Genomic DNA, 20097 nt, shown 5'->3' on the forward strand with positions numbered 1-20097 from the left:
TCTACATGGAAGAATCATTATTCCAGGAAGAATGTGTTCATACCTGACTTGCAACTAGAGTTTGTTGCTGTGGGGGCATTTATTGTCTGCCATTTTAGCTTAAACACCTAATGGCTGAAGTTAAACCAAAAAGTCAACAGCACACACACACACATACACGTATCAAAAAACAAACAACACTCCTGTCCAACTCCTTACTCTTGGAACCAGAGTACATTGCTACTTTACTCCAAACAAACAACACTAAAGGAGAGAGGCAAAAATTAGGACTTTGGAAGCCATTTCACTGGAGCTGCCACCTGTCACTTATGTAAGAAGATGCAATCATGCATCTGTCCAGACTGGTGAATCCTAAGGTCTTAAATTCCTAAATAGTGATTCTCCAACAAATTTTATATCACATAATAATGAAATGATATGATCTTTATTTTTCCTTTAGATGACATGAATTTTTGTTTTAAAATATGATATACAACTTTTAAAACCAAATCCCAATTCGCTGAGGTTTTATTATTATTTTTAATAGGAAAATGTCTATCATCATTTTAGTGGCAATAATAGTTCTGTACATTTCTCTTAGCAATTTCAACCTCAGATTTCTAAGTACTGTGCAAACATTAATTTACTAAGTTCTGCTGTGTTCTTTGTGTGAATTAGAATATAATCATATCTTCATTATTTTCAGGTGAGAATCACATGGTCATGACTTGCGAAGGCCACAGAGCAAAGAATTTCTAAAAAGTAGAAAGAGGATTTGTTTTGAAACTGAGTACCTAGGGAAGATCAATAGAAAAATATAAGCCTATACGTAGGCCAAGCCGACGTAGTAAGCACTGGTAGATACTGTGACTCCTCAGGTTGAGGACATAAGGGAGGCCCTGGTTCAATTCCTGACCTACCCTAAAAATCTGGACAAGTTAGTACATTCCTGTAGTTCCACCTACTCAGGAGGCTGAGGCAAGAGGATTGTGACATACTGAGACCCTGTTTAAAAAAAGAAAGAGAGAGAGAAAAACCTACTTAAAATACCATCTGTTTTCTTACTGAGTGCTTCTATTTGAATTTTGTTGTGGGAAGTGAAGTAAGTTGATAACTCATTTCAGAAGCTAAAAGCTCTAAATAAATATCCCTGAAGAAGTAGAATCAATCTTTAAGAATAGTTAATAATAATTGAGTACACACCATGTGCTAGATACAGTAGAGTGCTAGTTTTATGAGCTAGTGAAGATATGATAGTATTCTAATTCACACAAACAGGGATTTATTGTCTCATTCACTACTATATTTTCAGAGACTAGAACTTCACCTGGGTCATAGTATGTATCCAATCCCCTATCTATTATAACAAATGCATGAATCAGATAAATAACTCAACAGCATCAATATTGAAACATCACCATTTTGTAAGTTGTGAATATCCTATTAAACATTTGCTCTTAAAACTAGAGGAGTAAAAACATTTAATTTGACCCGGTGTTTGACTAAATCTAGATGAATAGTGACCATTTTTACAATTCAGTTCATTTATTTAACAGGTATTTATGGATCATATACTATGCTGGGTATTCTAAGAGATTCTAGGAATAAAGATGAGGTCTTTGCTATTTCAGAACTTAAATTATTTTCCGTGTGTCTGGGAGACAGGTATCTTTGTATAAATGCAACTATGAGACAAAATCTTTCTATAAACTGTGATTTTTGTTTTTACCATTTTACCATCCTAATTTGTGAATGCTTAAACAACTATTTCCTTCCGAGTATCCATAAGAGAATTGCAGTAAAATGTAGGTATAATGATTAATTGCAACATATATTGATAAAGTAGAGTAGCTACCTGACAGTCACCTAGACAATCTGACCAATGTCTAAGAAATTAATTTAGGCATCAGGATGAGTTATGAAAGGTCTGAGTTATCTATTTCAGTTATCCATATTGTCACTTCTCAATTTCTACACAAACATACTCTCAGGCTTCATCTGGGCTGCCTCAAATTTGAATCTACTTACAGTTCTTAATGGGTAAGTTCAAAAATGATGCTACTGGGTCTTCGGAAAAGTCAAAACATATTTTTCTATGCAAAAATGCATCATTGTTTTTCAACGACCCAATATTTCAAAGAAAAATAAATAAAAAAGTGCTCAAGGTATTAGAAAATAAGTAATACCATACAAACTCCCTATTACATGTAGGCTATTTAGAACAGTCACTACTACAACAATGACCTCATTCACAGTTACCCTGTAGGACTATAATATGTGCTACCTCTGTCCACTAAAAATATTCTCTCAAAACAGAACTTATTGAATTTTATGCTGATACTCTTGAGATATTTAGTTACTTGAAAACAATTTCAGTTCTTTTGCATTTACTTTTGGGGCACAAATGCAGCTTCTGCAAATTGTTCTGATATGCTATAGAAACTTTTTTTTTCAGATATGCTATATACGTTTCAATCTATAAGAAAACCAAGGAGGCTAAGCAACCTGTTCTACTCTGCTACATTGCTTATAAAAAGAAACACCTGAAATTGAGTGATATACAAAAATAGAGGTTTATTCAGCTGCAGTTTGGAGAAGCAAGGTCCGAGAACCACTTCCAGTGGGGTCTTCTGGCTGCATCACAACATGAAGGGCAGGAGAGCATGGTCTATGTTTTCATGTGTCTCCTGGTCTCATTTTTTCTCTAAGGAAAGTCCACCAGCAATCAATCAGAGGGGTCCCATCCTAATCACTTATCACTCCCCAAAGCCCTACCTTTTGACATGAGGAAGGTAACAGATTTCTTAATACCTTTACAAACAAATCTAAATACATGAATTGGGGGTGGGAGGGCACAGCCACAGCAGGATCCTAAGTTTGACACAAGCATAGGAGGACCCTAACCATTGCTAGCAGCCCACTTACGATTTCTTCTTCCTCTAAAATGAAGCTGAAACATTCTTTTAGCTGGAAAAAAAACATTTTATAAACACTTATTGGCAAAGGAAGAAAAGGAAAAACATGATCTTGATGTATTTTATTTTATTTTTTTCTTTTGAAATCAAGAACTAGATACAGGTGACAGATCTGCTTCCACCTGCTGGTTCTATGAATTTATAAAGCTGAAATTTTATACTTAAAATCACTGTAAAATTCAGAATTACTTAGCATTCCTTTTCTGTTTATACGTGTTCATGACAATGATACAACAGCCCCAGGCATTGCACTACCAATTTCTATGTATGTGTCCACTGATATTGTCTCTATCAAATTCAATCCAATAAAATTAAATGGAGTTAAATAAAACAGTCTGCTTGAACCTCAGTATTTCTTGTTTCTTATTATATTGCACCTCTTGTCATTTCTTATTTATTTAACCAAGGCAAAAAAGGTTTTCAGACTCAATTACATTTTCCCTCCTGGTCTTCCCTTTCTCAAGTACTCTTTTTTCCTTTGAATAACATTGTTCATGTTTATTGTCAAAAAAAAAAAAAAAAAAGAGAGAGAGAGAGAAAGAAATTCCTGTAATTCTATAAAAGTCAAGGGGCATAATAAAGTAACTGCCATCTTATGGTAGAAAGGACAATTCTATCTAATGTTTACCATAAAATATTAATCTAATCCCTATGGTGTTCATATTATGATATCCACAACTATTGCCTACTTTGATAAGGCCCTAAGTTGTAGGAGGAAAAAAGGCTGTAGTAATTCAGGGAAAAAGTTTTTAAAGACAAATTTATCTATGGCTTCAGGAGTTAAGTTTTAAATAAATAGATTATTATCTATTAAAGATAACTTTCTAGTATGGTGAACTAGACTGGTGAGAAATGTACACATGTTGCAATATTCATTTTGTAAGCTAAGTAACGTGATTGAATGTATAAAAGAAATAGAAATTAAAAAAAAAAGAAATTGAGTAGGTAAAAGTGTTAAGGATGATATTGATATTAAGACAAATTGACTTGCAATTTCTTTCAGTACTTTGAGGCATTGGAGTAACTTTATCTTTGTTTCCCTTCATTACCATGCCCCTTTCAGCCAGCATATAGAATTTATGTTTCCCCTTTAAAGATGCCCTTAATGTTAATTTTAAGCTTATTTCATGTGTATGAAAAAAATCTGGAGAGAAATAAACATACATGATTTTTCTCTGGAGGTCTTTTTCCATAACCAACAGCCAATGACAACCAACCTCTCATTAATCTCTTAGGAAAGAAATCAGTAAGTTTCTTGTGTCCTTCATACAGGATCACCATTTATTATAAACAGTGCTGAAAGACCCCACACACAGCAAACTGAAGCATGTGGCATTTAATCCATCACACAGAAAAAGCAAGGATTGAGTCAACATTTCTAAGGCTTCTACCTCCCAACTATACATTTCCATGGTGTCCATTTCCATGGTGTTACAGACCTTCAAACAAGCACATTTGTCTAAAAACAAATACATATGTAGGAAACAGTTCCCAAGGGCTCTTGCCTTTTCAGCTGTTTTTCATAGGAAGATGAAAAGTCAGATGCAACATTCTGAAATTGTGAGTCTTCATGTCTTATATATTAGAGATGGAAATATTTGGTACCAGGTTGTGAATCTTACATTATTTCCATTAAATGGGCAAGAACAGGACACAAACAAGGTATCTTAGAGTTTTCATCAGATAACAGATTCCATCTTTTCTTCCTTCTATCTCCTATCCATTGGTTTTAACTTCATTTTAAAGATACATACAACTATTCTAAATGAAATTCATCATTTCCATCCTCTCTCAAAAAGTTTCTGAAGAAATTTGCAAAACAAGGCTATCTATAACATTAATATCTTAATGTATATTCAATATTTCCCTAGATTTCATGAATCTTACCCATCCTAGTAGAAACCGATTTACAGGGTAAACAAAAACAAAAACAAAAACAAAACTCTCCTCTATAGCTTCCTGTGTCTGAAATTCAATCATTCAAAATTTATGGATGATGGCATTTTCCTTAGAAATCACTTGATTCCATACTATTCTGAGAACAGTTCTGTTTCTTTTTTATTTTAGAAATGAGGAAAATACAGAGAAATTAAATAACTTGCCTAAAACCTTTTGGTAAGTAAGAGAGCCAGGAGCTGAATCCATGGAATCTAACACTAGAGACTTAACCATTGTACTATATTGCTTCCCTATAGAGATTAGTAAAGAGAAATGGTCAAAACCCACTCTTATCACCTACTAGCTATGTAATCTTGGCAAGGATCTTAACCACAATGAACCCTTATTTCTTTTAGCATTTAACTAATAGCTAGTCTTCATTGAGTATTAAGTATGTTTCAGTCGAAAACACTGAATGTTTTACATGCATTATTTCATTTAATCCTCACCTTTACTCAACAAAGTATGTGGTTCCATTACCCTTAATTTAGAAACAAGGAAACAGGTTAAGTAACTTGCCTATGTCATTACAGTAAATAGTGAAGACTGAATTTGAATAAAGGCAATTTCACTTTAATAATTATACTCTTAATCATTATATTTGGTGACAATAATAAATAGTACCTATGTTATGCGATTTTGGGTTATATTTTGGTCAGAATTAAGTTAGATAATGCATCTGTGATGGCTTTCGTATGTGCTAATTTGACTGGGCCAGAGAATATCCAGACATTTGATCACACGTTATTCTGGCTATGTCAGTCAAGTGTTTCTGGATAAGACTAACATCCGAATCAGAAACTGAGTAAAACAGATTGGCCCTCCCTGATGTGGGTGGGCCCTATCAAATCATGAAGGTCTGAATAGAATAAAAAGGCTGACTCTTTCATAAATATGAGGAGATTTCTTCTGGATGACTATCTTTGAACTGGACATCATTTTTTTTTTTTCTTGCTTTGGAATCAAACTAAAACATCTTGAGTCTCCAGTCTGCTGATTTGGAAATAAATTATTAGCTCTCCTGGGTCTCAGGCTAAGAATGAAACAATATCTTTGGCTTCACTGAGCTTCCAGCCTGGTAACTACAGATCTTGGGACTTGAAAACCTCCATAAACATTCATGTCAATCCCTTATAAATATCTCTTTCATATGTGTACATAGCCTATTAGTTCCTTTTCTCTGATGAACCCTGACCAATACAACATATAAAATGCATAGTGTCTGACATACAGAAATAGTCACAGAATATTGCTTATTATATTGCTTTTATAACAAAAGCCAACAAAAAAGAATTACAAAATAGCAAAGTGTCCCTCAATAAGAACAAAAATAGGCCTAGAGGAGGAAGAAGATGCCCTGTGGACACTGGATTCTTAAAAGAGGAGAGAGGAGATGACAAATTTTAAAACACAATATGCAGTTTGGTCAAATGACCAGCTTGTTTACATGAAATAAAAGATGGCACAGAAACTAAATGGATAAGGACATCAAGTAGAAAAGCTACTTTTATTCCCTTTTACCTTGATCTGGTAGGGAATTTGGGTTCTTTACCATGATCACGAGCTGACTGGGAATATACATGTGACCTTCTCCTTTGAGAGGTAACAGGTTACAGGAAAAGTGAAGGAATGTAATGGAAAAGACCAGGTTTTATTTAATGCCTTACTATATACATATCCCACCAGTTCAATTTACACATATGTCCTTTGCTATCAGATGTCTACTACGAAGGAATGAAGACTTCTCCATGGAACAGATTACTTCCCTGAGGTTTTCAGCTGAAAACACCCTGGAGATGGTACATTGAAATTTACTAATGCATTTGAAATATATGCATAGTCCTAAAAACTGATTCAATTAACATAGGCCCATCACCAACAGACACTCTCCCTGCCAAATCTCCTTCTGAATATCTTTGTTTAGTTAGGTTTAGGGCAAGTCTTAAGACTTCAATAAGTTCTCATAGGAAGAAAATAAGTGAGTTTAGCTTTGGGTCTTGAGGAACATGTGTTTCTCCCATTATCCAAGCTAAAACCAAGGAAGCTGCAACAGCTGGGAAAGGAAGGAAAAGCAAATTTGATTTTTACAGAAAATAGAAAATACAAGCAAGCCGTCCAATTCCAATGTGTGGTATCTATGATGGTTTTTCTCAAGGAAAAGTGCTTATTGTTGCCAAAATCCCCAAAGTAACCACAGCTGACACACTTGTCAGCATCAGAGCTTTCAGCAACTGGAAATAAGACCTGCTCCTTCTTCAAGCAGATGAAAAGCCAGACACTCCTTAAACAAAACCATTTTTTAAAAACAATTATTTTATTTTATTTATTTTACTAGGGCGAAATAGAGAGAGAGAGAGAGAGAGAGAGAGAGAGAGAGAGAGAGAGAGAGAGAGAGAGAGAGAGAGAGAGAGAGAGAGAGAGAGAGAGAGAGAGAGAGAAAGAGAGAGAGAGAGAAAGTAAGAAAGCAAGCCGCCAGGTCTGGGATGTGAACTATAGTCGGCCCTATGGGAGTCCAGAGCCTTAACCACTACACTACCTACTGTTAATCTGCCTTAAAGCTTGTTGAGCATAATATTTTGTCCTATTCAACTAGAAGTTCATGTTGCAAATCTATTTCATGCAAAGCATCAAAACTAATACAATGAATTTTTATATTCTTCTAGCTACATGACCGAAGAAACTCCTATCACTACATATCCAAATGTCTGCTGCTGAAGTATACATTATAATTGTACAAAAGACTATGGTCAATAAACAGAAAAATAAGTCCTGATAAAAAATACATAAATACACAAAGAAATGCAAATATAAGCCCTCCACCATACACAGAATTTTTGTTTAAACTAGTTACACATGCTCAATGGCAAAGGACATTCAAAACATTTTTTTTTTTTTTTTGGAGAGGTTTTTGCTATAGGGTGCGTGCACTCGCCAGGCAGAGAGAGAGAGACAGAGAGACAGAAAGCGAGAAATCACCCCCCAGGGGGGATGGTCACGCCGCAATCCCTTCTCCTCCATTCTCCTCTTGGGATCTTGGGCACGCACGCACACGCGCCCGGCATGAGTTTTAACCCACCGGGTCTAGGACTCAAACCGTGGTTGAGTACGTGGGAGTCCAGGGACACAGCCATTACGTAACTGCTGGTTCCCTCAAAACATTTTTTTAGTAAGCAAATTATCATCTTACATTAGCTTGACCAATATAAATCTTCTAAGTATTTTTTTCATAATAAAATGTGTATGGTTGGATTGAGTATTTTTCATTCTTTTCATGGCAACTCAGTATGAAAATATTGTGCAGGTGGAAGAGGGAACAAGAAAGGAGAAAAATTGCAAATAATCAGTTTAATTCCCTTAACAGTAACTTTAATGCAGGCAAAAAAGAAAGTCCCATATGATAGAATATTGGTTATAGTTAAATGACTATATTATATCGTTGCTTTTTGAATCTCAGTGTAAAACTGAGCTGCTTCTGAAGAGGCACTGGCATCTCATTGTTTTCTGGAGTCATCAATTTCTAAAAATTGGAAATGATTTCAAAATAGGTTACTGAAGAGATATCAATGTTTAAAGAATTATGGATTTATTTTCCCCAATTTCTGCTCATTGTAAAGTAGCATAAATGCATGAGTAATAGGAGAAAAAAACCAAAAACCTTAGAAGCTAGTTCAAAGTCTTGCTCTAATTAAGCCTACTCAACCCAAACCAACTTGTGCTGTGTATCTCAACATCAGTGGTGGTTTTTAATTCAGAATCTTAAAACAATCCTTCATTTGGCTTCTCTTGCATCATATTTTTCTGTAACTACTAAATCAAGTCCACTTTTCAACTTCATTTTCACCAGTATCTTATCAGTTCAAGTTCGCTTTGGCGATTTCCTGACAATAACCCTCAGCTGGATGGCTTCTTAGTCTCCTCAGTTTCTTCATAAAAAGTGGAGACAATAACGCATTAACTTGTTGTCAATTTAAATTAAATTATGTACATAGAGAGTTTCATACCATGATGACACTCACTCTGGTTTAATTGAATTTTAAATTTCTCCTCTTTTGTCTTTGTACTCATACTTGATATTTTCTTTGTAAGATCATAGCGGTCCCTTCCCAAATTCAAATGATCTTAGCACATACTCAAAGAAAGATGATAAAGATACAAACAAAAAACCTGCTCTCTCAGCTGCAATTTATTGGCTGATGTTTCTCTATCCCAGAATGTAACATAAAGTTCTAAAATGTGGGTTCCTGTCCAAGGAGTGTAGAAATGCCCTTGTAAAAATGTAGTAAACAACCTGTTAGAGACATAGGCTAGGACAAGGAACAGTTTCTCTATATTTTTAGAGACTAAAGACTCAATCTTTTCCTATACCTCTACTAAGCTAATTAAAACCAAAACAAACAAGAAAATGCCCAAAACTGTGCTACTCATGTTTAGTCATTTCATTGCTTCTATGTTTTTTATATCATGGAAGAGTTTCTAGCAGTGATAACACTTGCTATTCATAGATATTTTATTGATTTACAATGTTTGATTGCTATGGAAATCTAATCCAATATTACTCGATTAAGTACTGTTGAAAACTATAGGAAAAAAATCATCTGACCTAAGATGTTTCCTCTTACATGGGAGGAGGAAGCCAAACTAGAAAGGCTACTATTTTAATAACAAATGCCTCTACTTAAAATTTCATTTTAAAAAAGCCTCTTTTCTTATCTAAGTTCTAAGCAAATCTTTCTACTTTTCTCACAATAAACTATATGTGTGAAATTCTATCAGTGTTATTACCAATATTTATTCCTAATGGCCACAGGTTTTTTTTTTAATTAATTCTTTTTTTTATCTATATGTAGCCATATGCTTAACGTTACACAACCCACTCGGAATTCCTCTTCTAAAAACAGTAACATAAATATAAGAGTATGAAGTATGCATTCCTTTTTATTAATGCTAAAAATAAAAACAGAAGAAAGGGTCCAAAATGGACAGTTGAAAATGTTTAAAATTTACTTTAAAAAAGTATGTAGGGCCAGAGGATGGAGCAGAAGTTAGGGCAGCTGAATCCTCAATGACTGACTGCATGGTTCAAGTCCCATATCTGGCAGTTTGAGGAATATGTCAGGCACAAGTATGTGCATGCCTAGAACCCTGAGAGGGGAATGGAGAAGAAGGGGTTGTCGCATGGCTATACTCCTTGGAGGTTGATTTCTTGCTTTGTCTCTCTCTGACAAGAGCATATGCACCATAGCAAAAAATTAAAAATAGATTGAAAACGATGTGATTCATATTATGAAATCTTCACACAGTGCTTGATCCTGGTACTGAGGTGGCACCAAGTTTCCATACATCAACTGAAATACATCCACATGTGTCAGTGATGGTTGATAATTTTCCAGAGAATAATTTTATGAATCAAGAGCTACCCTAGTTGTTCTTTAGTGGCTAATGGTATTTTACTGGATAATATTTTACTTACTAACATTTCTTATTGGCATCATGATTAATTGACCATGTAATTTTCTAAAGATTATTCCAGAATATAATAATGCCTAAAAAGTAAAGGTCTTTTCTTTTACCTAAGCATCCATTTATTGTGATTAATACGAAATTACTTTGCTCATCTAAACCCTAACAAATAAAAACTCTGAATTAAGTTAGAATTAAGTTTCCCACCCGGCCTGAAAAACACACCAGGTGCAAGTGTGTCCCAGCCAAAAAATCTCTAGAGGAGAAAGGACTGAATATGGCCATCCCCCTTGCGAGGTGCTTCCTCACTTTCTCGCTCTCTGTTATGCACAGGTGCACTACAGCAAACTAACAACAGCATCAAGTAGATCAGCAAGTACGTAAAATGCTAAGAAATTGGGACCATACTGAGGTGACTGGTAAAATTCCATACTTTTTGGTCATCCTTCCTCCATTACCATATTTTTGTTGGGTTAAATTAACATCAAGAAGAACTGTTAAATGAAACCTAAATCACATTAGTCTAACTAACTATGAAATACCAAAAATTCCGAACCTTACTTCTTTACTCTGTTCAGCTGGTGACTGGTAGTAGACTGTCGAAACAAGGTTCTGGCCCAGGTGATGCCAGATAGTTCAAAGAAATAATGGTCAAGCAGAAATTAATAATAAATCATTCCTATTTTCATTCACCTTTGCATGAAAATACTGAACTTTTTGCCTTTTTAAAATATTCTCCACACAAATAGCCACTATGTTTCAAAAAATATCTCTCTCACCTCCAAAATCTCTCTCCATCCCATCGATCCCTCACAGGTATTTTCTTTCCTCTCAGCTCATTTTCCCTTCCATATCCATTCATTTCCCATTTTCCAAGTCAAACTTTGACATTTTACAATGAACCCGCTTCCTTTTTTTTTTTTTTTTTAAGAGGTTTTTGCTATAGGGCACGTGTGATTGCCAGAAAGACAGAGAGAGACAGAGAGACAGAAAGCGAGAAATCACCTCCCAGGGGGGATGGCCATGCCACAATCCCTTCTCCTCCATTCTCCTCTTGGGATCTTGGGCACACACAAACACATGCCCAACGTGAGTTTAAGCCACCATGTCCGGGACCCGAACTGCAGTCAACTACATGGGAGTTCAGCACCATAGCCATTACCCAAACTGCTGGTCCCCAATGAACCCTCTTCCTAATGATAATTTTTCTAGTTCTGTTTCCCATCCCCCTAATTCTATATTACCAAACTCCTGATACTTTGCTAGCTTAAATAGAATCCTTACAGGAAATGGAAGGACAGAATTGAGAAGAATCTCAGAACTGAGAAAAGAAAAGAAAGGAGAGGTCTATAAATTTCATATGAAATTATTTTTTATTATTTTAATTGTCAGAAGGCATGCGTACTTGCCAGAGAGAGAGAGAGAAAGAAAGTTAGAGGGAGAAAGCACCCCCTCATGGGGTGTGGTCATGGCACAATACCTTCTCCTCCATTTTTTTAACCTGCCAGAATTTAGGTACACAGACACATGTACCTGGTGGGTTTTTCAAGCTGTTGGTGTCCAGGACTCAAACCACAATCATCTACATATGATCTGGGTCACTTAACCACTAGACTCCAGAATGGGCCTATGAAACTATTATTTTTGTCTGAATCACATATGTGAAGACCTTAAAGCTTTGCAAACCACTGCTTATGTCAATTCTTAGTATCTCCATTGTTTCATTTCCCCTTTCATTTCTTCTTTTATTTGTTGTTTTGTTTGTCTGTTTGGTTTTGGGTAGTTATAAGGTGTAAGAGTTAACTTTAAATACATGGAGTATAAAAATGAGGATAGTCCATGGCTTATCTTTTACTATCTATATTCATCCCCAAAATGTAGAGCTCTCTTAAATAAATCTTAATATCTTTCATCCCTTAGACTGTTGGAGCCATAACTTTACTTTGAATTTTTGAGATCCTATTCATCTTCTTCTGGTCAGAACAATATTGTCCATATTCAGCTTCCTTTTCATCTTTGCAAATAGCTTACTACCAGTTCAGGCTAAATGTGCTATTAGTATAAAATTTATTTTTCTCATTAATAAAAAACAATCATCTTTAACTGCTGGGATCCAAAGTGCTCTCTTTAATTACAATTAGTGAAAGTGACTTAAACGCATATGTTTACATGAAAGGAAGGTAGTGAGTGTTATTGGAGACTATGTAGTTCAGGAAGAAGTGAATTTTGTACACCACAAAGCTAGTGTGGGAGAAAACAGGGATCCAGATCCAGACCTTCTTCCTTTTTTTAAATTTTTTTGGAGAGGTTTTTGCTATATGGCGCGTGTGCTCGCCAGACAGACAGAGCAAGACAGAGAGATAGAAAGCGAGAAATAACCCCCCAGGGGGGATGGCCATGCCGCAATCCCTTCTCCTTTCTCCTCTCGGGATCTTGGGCACGCACACATACGCGCACGGTGTGAGTTTAAGCCACTGGGTCCAGGACTCGAACCACAGTAGACTACGTGGGAGTCCAGCGACATAGCCATTACGCTAACTGCTGGTCCCCCAGACCTTCTTTCTGATGTGATCCCTCATTGTTCTTTTCCTGGATTCATTGGTTACTAAATCTTACCTTTTCTTTCGTCACACACAAAAACTAATGTCTATTCTGTCAATGCTATGCTCTGTACCATAAACTAGACTTATTTTGAAAAGCTAAGATTATTCACATAAGACTATGAACACTTATAGGTCCTTCATAACATATTCCCTATTTACATAATCTTCTAGTCTTCCTTTCTGTCACCTGATCCCCTTGCCTTGCAGCTATCAATCAACTTTTTGTATTCATGAGTCTTTTCATGTTCTCTCTACCTAGAATCCATTTTCTCTTTCCACCAGTGTTTGGGGGGCAGGGTACATTTTTTTAAAGGTTAAACTCAAATATTATTTGCTTCAACAAGTCTTCTTAATACCTATTCCATGAAGCTTTCCCAACATCTCCACTCCCAAAACACTTTATTCACCAACAAATCATACATTCTATTACTCCTTGTTCTTTTTTTTTTCTTTTTTCATGATAGAGTGTGTATGTGCCCACGTGAAAAAGACAGAAAAAGAGGAGTAACCTCAACAGGGTCTCATCACACTAGGATCCCCTTCCCCTATTCCTCCAGCTTCCCAGGATCCTGGGTACTCGAGTACATGTATGTACCCTGTAATTGGGCTGATAATCATACACACGGTCAGCCATAAGGCTTCCAGCCTTGCAGGGACCTTGCATCACCACTTCCCCACATTGGTCTAGATCGTGTGATTCTTATTAGAAGAGCCTATTCTATATACACTAGGAGTATAAGACTTAGGCTCTACCCTCATACTCAACAAGTTTCTAGTAAGGAATTCAAAACATAAACAACTATAGCATAGCTCTCAAGGAGACAATATATTTCTATTTAATAGTCTCGAATAATATTTGTACAAATGTTTTTGTTGTTGTAATTAAAACTATGTTATATACGGTAGATAAAAGTAACCAACAGCTGACTCAGAAAAAGTAGGGAAGTGGTCGAAATATATAAGAAGCACACACAAAAAAATAAAACTAAAAATATAATGGGAGAGAAGGCACTGAATAAACTGAAGTATAGACTTATTACAGTGAAAGACAGCTTATGGAAAAGGAGTTGAATCTGTTCAAGACATTTTGGGTAGCAAGAACCAAGATGAGTAGTTTCCAGAACCTGGAGCAGAGCCAGGTTGTGCTGTCCCACTAGACATTGAGTTCGGTGATATACATGGTTTATTTCAACTAACACCCATAACTAACCTATAAGGTAGGAATTATAAGGAAACAGAAAATCAAAGCAATTATGACTTGTTCAGCTAGTAACTAGAAGAACTAGAATTCAAACCTAAAATTATTCCAAAGTACACCCTCTTCACACCCACTCTCGCTTTAATTCAAGGAGACAGTATCCACAGAATTGGTAAGCACTTATTTTAAAAAAGTCAGAGTCCTAAAGATCTTCTATTAACCCAGGACTCCTCACATGGTAATTCCAAATTAATTAATTTTATAGTCTATTCAACTAATAAACTCTAGCACAGAGTATGTGAGATAAAGGTGCTTTGGAAACCATCTAATCCAAATTATAATTTTGCAAATGAAGTACTGAGGTCCAACCATTGAATCATATAGATTACCAAAAAGAGTTCTGAGGAGAAATAAAATACTCAATCTTTTTTCCTATGTCTGAGTATCATGAGAAAAATCTCAACTCATCTTATTGGATGACCTTCACAATGCCAGTTATCTTGCCTCTTCTTCAGTCAGTTATGTCTCCATTAGCTAAGAGGTTCTTGATACTGACATGGACACACAGTAAACATTAAAATCAAAACAAAACAAAACGAAACAAAACAAAACCAGGCATTCAAATAACATTGGTTTAATAAAGAAATGAATGAGTCTATACATGGGAGTGTGTGTAAATGAGGCATGAGTGTGTAATTATTCAGGAGACTGGCCATATTAGTTATATGTTACTAAATTAATTTTTTATTTACCTTTGAATCACATCATTTTCTCCTTGAAACTTTCCAGTGACATTATGAATGTCTTACACAGCAAGGTCTGTAGCTTTAGATGTCTTCATCGGGAGTCAAGAGTTTAGTATAACATCAATGAATGGAATTTATAAGGTGCCCACTGGGTAGAATTATTTAGCAAAGTTTTCAGACTTTTTAAACTTATTGGGAAATAACTCAAAAGATTTTGACAAAGTAGTAATATAAGCATCTCATCCTTATCTTAGTTTGGGGGGTGGGGAGCACAGAAATAATGTTTCATTTCTAAAGCCATGTTCTTGTGAAGCTGAGCAGAAGGACTGTTTATAACAGAATTTTCCAGCCAAATTCCTGAAGGGCCCCCAACAGGCTTTCTCAATTTGTGGGCGCTGTCCTCTAACAATCTATTTCTTTCCAGACTCTCCTTGGAAACCAAAGATTTAAGTCATTCTCTTCATATTTTAAAATGAAATTGTTCCTGGTTAAAGAAAAGAGGAAAATGGAAAGCCTGTCTTTATCCCAGAATCAATGTTGCCTTAACAAATAACTCATTAATATGTTTTATTTTGGAAACCTCAACCAATGACTTTGCCTTGATAGCAAATGTCCATAATTTGGAGATTTCCAGAAATCGAGCTCACTTCAGGCATTTGTGAAGATGAGATGTGCTTAAGCATGGACTTAAAGAGGAAAGGTAAACATACTGTCCAATTATAAAGAGGGAAGTAGACCCTCCCTTTTATAAATGACTTATAAATTTCCTGCTCAAATTCCAGAGTAAAGGAAAAAAAATGCATTGAATACATTCTTTATAAAAATGTATATTCACTTAGCAATTCTGTAAGGCTTTCTGCTCTTTGAATACATTCAAACAAGTAAGTATCGCAGCATTTCATTGATAGCTTATCAAACCACAGAATAGAGCAGGAGGACCGAATAAAAAGGGCTTTCCTAGGGGAGCTCCACGGTCATTGTTCTATAAAAACATATGAACATATTGCTATAAACTCATCTTCACAGGAAGTCACCCAGCATAATAAGCACAGACCTGAAAGTTAATATTAAAATTCACTTTGATTTCAGCAGCCACAAAGCTGATCCAACTAGGAGCTATTACATAAAACCCTTATTGTCATATTCGTCATCACCACTCTCAATAGAGACTACTGCCAGCACCAAGAAGCCAGCCCTCAGTTCACCTCGGGAAATATGCTACACACACGGCCATCCCAATAACAATGCAGTAGTGAGATGGCCCTGTTTATTTTATCAGAATGGCACTCCCTTAATTTTTCAATTCTCTTTATTGATGTCCTCTTTCATGTATAGGTCTATTAGATTCTACTTCCTCTACTGTCCTCCCAGGAATTGGTGCTTGCCAACTACAATAAGTTGTTTTGACAACTTGTCTAGCTATACAATACTCTGTTTCTTTCCCTCTGCAGTCTTTTTGGCTTCAAATGAGTGCCTTCAAAATATAGCAGAGACTATCCAACCAAACTATGCAACAGGGGGAAAAAGCTTTCTATGCATAAAGTCATCCTGCCAAAACCACAATCTTTTATGCGCTCATAGTTCTTTTTCTTTTCCTCTTTATTTTTATGGATAAATCCCCCTTGCTATCTTGTCTTCTCCTATCTTAATAAGGAATGACTGCCGTGACTACCCCCATCTAGCTACGCCATTCACCGCCAGCACCTCTGCTCTCCTCGTGAGCTTCAAGAAGAACTGATTAGCACTTTGCATAATTAACCTGATTAGCACTGTGCATAATCAAACTGATTAGCACTTTGCATAATTAAAAAGAAATAATAATAATAACAATAATAAGCACTAAGTAATATCAAAAGCTGTTAGTCCCACAGCCCTTTGGTTACCTCCAAGATTAGTTCAGTGAAGCGTATTTTGTACCTTATGTAGAAATCTTTTCTTTAACTCAAAAATAAAATAAAAAAGATAATGCATTCAAATCATAGGCCCATTATGGTTTCCATAGCCATCCCAGTTACCAAAAAAACCAGTTTCTTAGCCATATACTTCTCCCTTAGTTTTGATCTTACATATTGTACTCATGGTAAAATAAATAAAATGGGTATATAAAACTAGATCAATGGATACTATTAGAAGTAAATTAGAAATCAAGATATACGTTTCTTCTGTAACTATATAACTTTCCATGTGTTTCTTCTGGGTGAAGATGAGGTATACGGAAAGAAGCAGACAGCTGATCAGGGAAAATGGCTTTCACATTTATTGCGTGACCCTGGCTGATCTCAGAACCTCAGTCTTCTCATTTGTACAAGGAAATAATTAATATCAGTTCTGCTACTTCAAAGGTTGTTATTAAAATAAAATGACAGAGCCAGTTCCATGGCCTATTGGTTAAGGCAGATGGATCCCGCACAGCTGACTGCATAGTAACAGTCCTGACCCAGTGGCCTGAAAAACACACTTGACCTGTATAGTATGTGTGCATGCCTAAACTCATGAAAGAAGGAGAAATGGCGGAGAAGTAATTGTGGGGTGACCATTCCCTATGGGAGGTGTTTACTCCTCCACTCCTCTCTCTGTCTCTCTCTCTCTCTTTGGCAAGTACATGTGCCCTATAGTGAAATGAATTAATTCATTCATTAAATTAAATGACAATTTAGGAAGGTCCTTTGTAAACTGTAAGACACAACATACATGAGGTGTCCCACTCTAGGTTCCTAAACCTCTTACCCAGAAATTTTATTTCATAACATTAGACATTATGAATAAAAAGAAATTTTATATTTATAATTCCATAAAATTTAAAAAGTTATAAAATCCTTTTGCAAATTTTACCTTATTTCTTATTCAATGACTGAATATAATTAAAAATTTGACTTGGAGTTATAATTTTACTTTAGTATTTATTTTATCCATCATAGATCTCATTTGTGTTTCCATGGAGGATAAAATCAAGCTGTTGCTGGAAATTCACTAGAGAATAAAGGAAAACCTAGTACATTTCTATTAATTTAGGGTTGCAAACTAGAGAATTCTACATCTCTGCTATTCAATATATTACCATAGCCAAACATCTGTTACCACCTTCAAGGTTTAGTTCAATTCCACTTTCTTTCAAGAAACCATGTCTGGGGACCAGCAGTTAGCATAATGGCTATGTCGCTGGACTCCCATGTAGTAAACCGTGGTTTGCCTCCTGGACCCGGTGGCTTTAACTCATGCCGGGTGCGTGTGCATGTGTGCCCAAGATCCCGAGAGGAGAAAGGAGGAGAAGGGATTGTGGCATGGCCATTCCCCCTGGTTGGTGATTTCTCTCTTTCTATCTCTCCGTCTCTGTTTGTCTGGCAAGCGCACATGCCCTATAGCAAAAACCTCTTCAGAAAAAAAGAAAAGAAACTATGTCTGATATTCTTCAGTCAGAATCTCTCTTTCTTGCTCATGTTCCCATTTTAGCTGTAACTTAATTTTGTACAGTCTGCTATGTTTCAAGTATCTGCATATCTGATTCCTTTAACCAGCTAGGAGTTCTGAGAGGAGACTACTAGGCCTATTCATTTCTGCTTCACAAAGAGCTGCCACAATGAATGATGCCTATGGTGAGCTCGCAATACCTTTGCTAGTTGTGAGAACATGGGAAAGCAAAATCTTTTTTTTCACTCAGCATTTACCACACAAGTGCTATATGCAAGCCTCAGGAATTGCTTTACTAACTATATGCTGGAGAGTACAAAGGTATTTGACAAACCCATAACCACTTCACTGACCATTAAAATCAATCATTCATGTACACATTTAAAAAAGAAAAGCGAATGCCTAATAAATGCTAGGCACTGTGGTAAACATTGGATACAACATTGGCCAAGTTCGAAAGGAATTGCTGGTTCCTCTCAAGGAGTTTACAGTCTATGTTTCTTTGAAGGCGTATAAATTAACCTTTAAAAGGCTGAGATGGAGTTCTACAGAAGGAGAATCTTAAAATAACGAAGATCACTAATTGCAAGGTACCCACCACAGAGCCAGTAGGCCTCTATCAACTAAGGGAAAGGAACCCAAATAAGCTGTTCCTCGACCAATCATCAATCCATTTTACAATTCATTTAATTCAAGAAGGAAAATGCTGCTGTGGAGATTATTCAAGTCCAAATGTTCCTGGTGAAGGTGCTTCCAGTAATTCTGGGAAGGAAGCCAATCCCCTAGTTTTATATGTAAATATTTTAGAAACACACACATACATATAAGCACCAAGGAAAGGTCAGGAAGACGTAAGTCTTTTAAAAATCTATTTTAATATATTTTTTTCTATAACTGTCCACAAAAGTTTGGGCTTTTTTGTAGTCTTACATTTTCTTTTATACAATACACCTGCTTTTTTTCCTTAAACTAAATATTTCTTCCATCTAATGACTCTCTTTATTAGACAGCATCTAATTTGCATGCATTTACATACAATTTAACTGCTAGCTTGTGAGAACAAAGAAATGGCTCTGTATTGTACTGAAGGACAATACTCAGTAAAGGAAGGTATAAAAACCAACCAGCTTAGTGACTATGTAAGCTCTTTGTTTCACATATACCAAGCTCTATCTCTCTTTTTAAAAATATACCATGTAAAAGGGGCAAAAATTATTTTATCAAACAATAAAAGAAACAACAGTACTTTATTTAACTGCCCATGTTCTCCGTAGTTTGGCCCCTATAATTAGGAGGTTCAAATTCCTGGAAGCTACTATAACTTCCTTTATTAGATTTGATAAGATTTAATCCCTTCTTTTATTTTTGTTCCCATCTTATTCTTAAAACAACCTGGGATTCCACTAAGATAAAGCTGTGTTGCAATGCTAATCTGTGTTGCTACCTGTCCTGTTCTTGGACATACAGGGTAAAATATTGCATTCTGTCCTCCAGTGAACAATGCATACCCTTACCCTTAAGAGGTTAACAATTTTTCCTAAGACTGCAGGTCTTTATCATATAAAACAGCTCTTCAAAAAGAAAGTTTTTGTTTTCAGTGTCCACTGAAGTGTCAATGGGAAAGAAGACTCGAATATACGGAGGTGGTTAGTATATGGTAAGAGAGAAGTTAGAGGTAAAAGAGTACTTGAGTCAACTGTTTTCCACTCAGCAATGCTTTGTAAGTCTGCAAACTCACAGGACTCTTGGGGGGAGGGGGGGAAGAAAGAAAGAAAAAAAAAAAAAAAAAA

At 35.9% G+C, this 20097-nt stretch overlaps 1 protein-coding gene across 16 annotated transcripts in view; it reads right to left on the reverse strand.

Moving 5' to 3' along the window:
- The window catches only part of ZBTB20 (zinc finger and BTB domain containing 20), an 885897-nt gene that overhangs the window by 562670 nt on the left and 303130 nt on the right, over positions 1-20097 (reverse strand). For 2 of the 16 annotated variants that reach the window (XM_027765662.1, XM_027765671.1), the window contains exon 4: positions 2905-2946. The exons of the other annotated variants lie outside the window; for them this stretch is intronic. The gene's annotated coding sequence lies outside the window, so the exon portion shown is untranslated. The remainder of the gene's footprint in view (positions 1-2904; positions 2947-20097) is intronic. 16 annotated transcript variants of the gene reach the window in all.

The sequence above is a fragment of the Tupaia chinensis genome, unplaced genomic scaffold, assembly GCF_000334495.1.
Source record: "Tupaia chinensis unplaced genomic scaffold, TupChi_1.0 Scaffold139218_1, whole genome shotgun sequence".
Taxonomy (NCBI): Eukaryota; Metazoa; Chordata; class Mammalia; order Scandentia; family Tupaiidae; genus Tupaia; species Tupaia belangeri.